The following is a 7,067-nucleotide window of genomic DNA, read 5'->3' on the forward strand; positions in this document are numbered from 1 at the left end:
ATTAAAAAATGCTCCATCTCCAGTTAAAATCCATTTATTTCTCTTCTAGCCTCAGTAATAAAACAGATACAATTTGAGGAAAGGAAAAGCAAGTCATCTCAAATACCCAGTAACATTGCAGTGCTGTACTACAGATTATTCTGATGGACTTATTTATGAGTTTTATAAAATGAATCAATAAACACATTTTAATACTTCCTATTTGCCCTACTCTACAAAACGTAAACTTTCCATTTTTTACCTGCTTTTTGCTAAATGGAGAGATTTTTTGATCTAGTTAATATGTTATTGTAAACTGATGATAACACATTTTCAAGTACTTAAGGCATCAACACAACATTCATTTGATTCTTCAAGCACCATTAAATTAAAACCCTAACAGCACTATGAAGTGTTAGCAGCACATATAAGTCACAAAAGCGTTAATCAGTGCGACACTATCTTAAAATGGCCAGCTACCCAAGTGATGGCTCCACTATCCCATCTAATCAAGACAGGGAACTGCTAAGGTGATGCACAGCTAAATGTATCACTGTCTACAGTGCTGAAACTGGAAAGAGCATGCTAGAGATCCTCAGTGGCATTCAGTACTCTCTGTACCAATTAAACATGTAGTAGCATGGAATCTAAGAGCACAAGATATATACTTTTGGATCTAAGTTGTTAGATTCTGATCAGTAAAATACCAACTTCATATTTTTTTTTACAAAAAAACTAGTATTTTATGATACATATTCACAAGGGGATAACCTTCTGCAGAATAATGTGATTCTAATTTTTACGTTCTTTTGCTGACTGATTTAAAGCCTAGTTTATTTCTACCTGTACAAGATGAGGATGTTTCACTTACAATGAAGACACAAATAGCTCTAATATAGAAGTTGTATTACCTCATAATATATTAGGCTGGATAACCAGTGTGTGTTGATTTACCAACACTACTGACATTTGGCATTTACTTTAATTTCTAGTCATCTCTAAGAATCTGAGTCATATATTCATTATATGAACTCAGCAACATGAAATGGAGGACTATCAAAAGTGATATATATCTGGGGTTATACAGTTATGTATATTAATTTATATTGAATTAATCTGCATCTTACATAACATAATATGGACCATCCATCTTTGAAGAGGAGGAGAGACATTTCTTTGAGTTTATTGTTTTGATATCAAGAGTTTGCCTCACAATTTTTGTTCATTTCAATAGTTTTTTGGGAACGGGTGGTTTTGGTTACATGGATAAGTTAGCTTGTTGTGATTTCTGAGATTTTGGTGCACCTGTCACCCAAGAAATGTACACTGTACCCAACATGTAGTCTTTTATCCCTCATCCCCCGCTGACCTTTTCCCCCAACTCCTTAAAGTATATTATATCATTCTTATGCCTTTGCATCCTCATAGCTTAGCTCCCACTTCACTTAGAATAATGGTCTCCAACTCCATTCATGTTGCTGCAAAGGCCATTATTTTATTTTGTTTTATGGCTGAGTATATATATGGTGTATATATACCAAATTTTCTTTATCCACTCATTAGTTGGTGGGCATTTAGATTGGTTCCATATTTTTGCAATTGTGAATCATGCTGCTATAAACATGAGTGTGCATGTGTCTTTTTCATATAACAACTTTTTTCCTTTGGGAAGATACCCAGTACTGAGATTGCTGAATCAAATGATTGTTCTACTTTTAGACCTTGAAGGAATCTCCATACTGTTTTCCATAGTGGTTGTATTAGTTTACCTTCCCACCAGCAGTGTAAAAGTATTCCCTTTATACTGCATCCACATCAACATCTGCTAGTTTTCAATTTTTAAATTATGGTCATTCTTGCAGGAGCAAAGTGGTATCTCATTGTGGGTTTAATTTGCATTTCCCTGATAATTAGTGATGTTGAGCTTTTTTTCATATGTTTGTTGGCCATTTGTATACCATCTTTTGAGAATTGTCTATTCGTGTCCTTAGTCCACTTTTTGATAGGATTATTAATTTTTTCTTTGTTGCTTACTTGAGTTCCCTGTAGATTCTGGATATTAGTCGTTGGTTAGATGCATAGTTTGTGAACATTTTTTTCCACTCTGTGGGTTGTCCGCTAACACTGTTAATTATTTCTTTTGCTGTGCAGAAGCTTTTAATTTAATTAGGTCCCATTTATTCATTTTTGTTTTCATAACATTTGCTTTTGGGTTCTTAGCCATGAATTCTTTTCCTAAGCCAATGTCCACAACAGTTTTTCTGATGCTATCTTCTATAATTTTTATGGTTTCGAGCCTTAGATTTAAGTCTTTGATCCACATTGAATTTATTTTTGTATAAGGTGAGAGATGATGATCCAGTGTCATTCTTCTACATGTGGCTTGCCAATTATCCCAGCACCATTTGTTGAATAGGGTGTCATTTCCCCCACTTTATGTTTTTGGTTGCTTTGTTGAAGATCAGTTGAATGTAAGTATTTGACTTTATTTCTGGGTTCTCTATTCTGTTCTGTTTTATACTGGTATAAAAGTAGGCAATAGACCAATGGAACAGAATAGAGAACCCAGAAATAAAGCTAAATACTGGCATTCAACTGATCTTTGACAAAGTAAACAAAATGCTATTTTGGCCTTGTAGTATGATTTGAAGTCTGGTAATGTGATGCCTCCAGATTTGTACTTTTTGCTTTGTCTGGATTTGGATATGTGGGCTCTTTTTTGGTTTCATATGCATTTTAGGATTGTTTTTTCTAGTTCTGTGAAGAATGATGATAACATTTTGATGGAATTTGCATTGAATCTGTCTACTATTACTTTTGGCAGTATGTTCTTTTTTTTTTTTTTTTTTAGACGGAGTTTCGCTCTTGTTGCCTAGGCTGGAGTGCAATGGCACAATCTCGGCTCACTGCAAACTCTGCCTCCTGGGTTCAAGCAATTCTCCTGCCTCAGCCTCCCAAGTAGCTGGGATTACAGGCTTGTGCCTCCACGTCCTGCTAATTTTGTATTTTTAGTAGAGATGGGGTTTCTCCATCTTGGTCAGGCTGGTCTCGAACTCCCAACCTCAGGTGATCCGTCCACCTCGGCCTCCCAAAGTGCTGGGATTACAGGCATGAGCCACCACACCCAGCCAGCAGTATGTTCATTTTCACAATATTGATTCTACCCTTCCATGAGCATGGGATGCGTTTCCACTTGTTTGTGTCATCTATGATATCTTTCAGCAATGTTTTGTAGTTTTCCTTGCAGAGATTTTTTTACCTCCTTGGTTAAATACATTCCTAAGTATTTTACTTATTTATTTGCTTTTCAGTTGTAAAATAGATTGCATTCTTCATTTCATTCTCAGTCATTATCTGTGTATAGCAGTGCTACTGATTTGTGTACATTGATTTTGTAACCTGAGAATTTACTGAATTCAATTATTAAATCTAAGAGTCTTTTGGAGTTGTCTTTAGGATTTTCTAGGTATACAATCATACCACCTGCAAAAAGCAGTAGTTTGTCTTTCTCTTTTACAATTTGAATGCCCTTTATTTCTTTCTCTTGTCTGATTGCTCTGGCTAGGACTTCCAGTTCTATGTTGAATAGAAGTGGTAAAAGTGGGCATCCTTGTCTTGTTCCAGTTCTCAGGGGGAATGCTGTCAACATTTCTCCATTCAGTGTGATGTTGGCTGTGGGTTTGTCATAGATGCCTATGTTACTTTGAGGTACTTCCCTTCTAGGCCTATTTTGTTGTGAGTTTTTATCATAAAAGGGATGCTGGATTTTGTCAAATGCTTTTTCTGCATCTATTGATATGATTGTATGGTTTTCATTTTTATTTCTGTTTATGTTGTGTATCAAATTTATTGGCTTGCATATGTTAAACCATCCCTGCATTCCTGGTATGAAACCCATTTGATCATGGTGTCATGGTGTATTATCTTTTTGATATGCTGTTGGATTTTGTTAGCTAGTATTTTGTTGAAGATTTTTGCATCTATGTTCATTAGGGATGTTGGTCTGCAGTTTGTTGTTGTTGTTGTTATGTCCTTTCTTGGTTTTGGTGTTAGGGTGATAGGGTGATACTGGCTTCATAGAATGATTTAGGGAGGACTCCCTCTTTCTCTGTCTTTTGGAATGGTTTCAGTAGGATTGGTACCAATTTTTGTCTAAATGTCTGATAGGATTCAGCTGTAAGTCCATCTGGCTGTGGACTTTTTTGTTGTTGGCAATTTTTTTATTACTAATTCATCCCACCACTTATTATTGGTCTGTTCATAGTTTCTATTTCTTCCTGATTTAATCTAGGAGGATTGTATATTTCCAGGAATTTATCCATCTTTTCTAAAATTTCAGTTTGTTCACATAAAGATGTTCATAGTAGCCTTGAATGACCTTTTGTATTTCTGTGCTATTGGTTGTAATAGCTCCCTTTTTATTTCTAGTTCTGCTTATTTAGATCTTCTCTCTTCTTTTCTTGGTTAATGTTGCTAGTTATTTTCAGAAACCAGCTTTTTGTTTCTTTTTTTTTTGTATTTTTTGTTTCAATTTCATTTAGTTCTGCTCTTATCTTTATTATATCTTTTTTTCTGCTCGTTTGGGTTTGGTTTGTTCTTTTTTCTCTAGTTCATTGAGGTGTGACATTAGATTTCCTATTTCACAAAGCAAAACAAAAGCTCACCAATAACAAAATTCTAGGCATTCTCCTTCACTTTAGAAACAAACAAGAATACCTACCTTCTATTTTTAAATATTGTAATGAAAATTGTTGGTAAAGTAATAAGACATGAAAGGAAATAAAAGGGATAAACACTAGTAAGAAAAAAGAATAATATATCATTCACTTATGACATAATTATATACCTATAAAACCTAGTTTACTAAAATTATTAATGAAATAGTTATTAATAATTTTAGTAGATTAAAAAATATTCAAAATAATACAACAACATTAAAAACTGGCCAGATATAAGATAAATATTGAAAAGTCAACAGCATTTATTTAACATAACAAAACTTCATTATGTTAAATCAAGTTAAGTTTGACCAGAAGTAGCCTGGGTACCTTGAGTCCCTGTGTAGAAAACTGCAACCTAAATTTGTAAACAAACTGAAAGCCTAACTCTGGAGTATATTTCTGTAACAAATAGCTGAGTCACAGATAATTACAGCATATGAGCTTCAGCCAGTCACAGGCTGCCAACTGATCAGATCATGACCAAATAAGGCAAATGCCAGATGTAACCAAGCAAGCTATTTCTGTACATCACTCTTATTTTCTCTCTGTAATTACTGCCTTCCCATGTTGCAGAGTGGAGATCCATGAATGTCTTGTGGTTTGGAGGCTGCTCAATTCATGAATCATCTTTTGCTCAAATTAACTTTTAAATTTAATTTATCTGAAGTTTTTCATTTCATAATAATGACAACAGTTCTTAGAAATAAATTTAAATAGATATATATTGGACCTTTATAAAATGTAACCTCAAATGTGTATTGTGAAACCTTTATAAATTCATGAATAGAGAAACCTGAGTGAGAAGAGGAAGTAAAAGTATTTGTACACTCCAAATTGCTTAGTATATTTAATATAATTACCATATAACTCAGACCAGGGATCAGACCCAGGGGGAGATGGCTCAGTGAATCATCTTAGGGTTTATACAAGAAAATAAAGAATAAGAATATACAGCGACATCTCCTGAAAATGAAAAACAATGTGCTTGAAGTGGAGGGTGAAATTTGGGATTAATCATTTTTAAAACATCTGTTTTACAATTTTTACAAAATATCAAAAAATATAATTCTTCCTGAGGAAGAAATAGAGATATGGATAAGTGGAACATAATTGATTGTAAATAGATAAAATCATATATAAAAGCAATACATCCAGAGGAGGCAGAGCAAGATGGCAGAATAGAAAGCTCCACTGATCATCTCCTCCTACCCCTCCCAACCCCCCCTTACAAAGAAGGACACGAAGTTAACAGGCATCAGCTATCTACACAGAAAAAACACCACTATAAGAATAACAAATCAGGTGAGCACTCATAGAACCGGGTTTTAATGAAGAGATAGAAAAAAATAGTCCTGAATCACCAATGCCATGCCCCTCGCACCCCCAGCACCTTCAGCCTGGTGTGGGGAGCATTTCTGGGCCCTGAGGGGAAGAAGAACACAGGAATTGTGATGCATTGAACTCATTGCTGTTCTGTTAGTACAAGACAGAAAACCAGACCACTCTTAGCTGACACCCGCCCACAGAGGGAACAGCCTGAGCCAGAAGAAAATCACTGATTCCAGTGCTCTGAATGGCAAACCTCACCGCCACTGGGTGCCAAAGTGCTCTTGGTAAACATGAAAGGCAGTCTAGGCCATGAGGACTGCAACTCTTAGACAAGTCATAGGGCTGACCTAAGCCCAGAGACAGTGACTGGGGGACATGCGACATACTGAGACACCAGCTGGGTGGCTAAGGGAGTGCTGGTATCATCCCTCCCTTACCAAGAAGCTGCACAGCTCACAGCTCCAAAAGAGATCACTTTTTTCCACTTGAGGAGAGAAGGAAGAGTGTAGAAGACTTTGTCTTGCATCTTAGATACCAGTTCAACCACAGCAGGATAGGGCACTGGTCGGAGACATGAGGCCCCCATTCTAGGCCCTAGATCCCAGGTAAAATTTCTATACATACCCTGGGGCAAAAGGGAACCTGCTGCCTTGAGGAAAAGGACCCAGTACTGGCCGGGCGCAGTGGCTCACGCCTGTAATCCCAGCACTTTGGGGGGCTGAGGTGGGCAGATCACGAGGTCAGGAGATCGATACCATCCTGGCTAACATGGTGAAACCCCATCTCTACTAAAAATACAAAAAATTAGCCGGGCGTGGTGGCAGGCGCCTGTAGTCTGAGCTACTCGGGAGGCTGAGGCAGGAGAATGGAGTGAACCCGGGAGGTGGAGCTTGCAGTGAGCCGAGATAGCGCCACTGCACTCCAGCCTGGGTGACAGAGCGAGACTCCATCTCAAAAAAAAAAAAAAAAAGAAAGAAAAAGAAAAGGACCCACTAGTGGTACCACTCATCACCTGCCAACTGAAGAGCCCTTGGGCCC

General features: G+C 36.9%; 1 pseudogene; it reads right to left on the reverse strand.

The window, feature by feature from the left end:
* LOC101153155 (small ribosomal subunit protein eS7-like) overlaps positions 1-6,615 on the reverse strand; it is a 32,283-nt pseudogene extending 25,668 nt beyond the window's left edge.
* Between the last annotated feature and the right edge of the window lie 452 nt (positions 6,616-7,067).

Source organism: Gorilla gorilla, chromosome X, assembly GCF_029281585.2.
Source record: "Gorilla gorilla gorilla isolate KB3781 chromosome X, NHGRI_mGorGor1-v2.1_pri, whole genome shotgun sequence".
NCBI classification, from domain to species: Eukaryota; Metazoa; Chordata; class Mammalia; order Primates; family Hominidae; genus Gorilla; species Gorilla gorilla.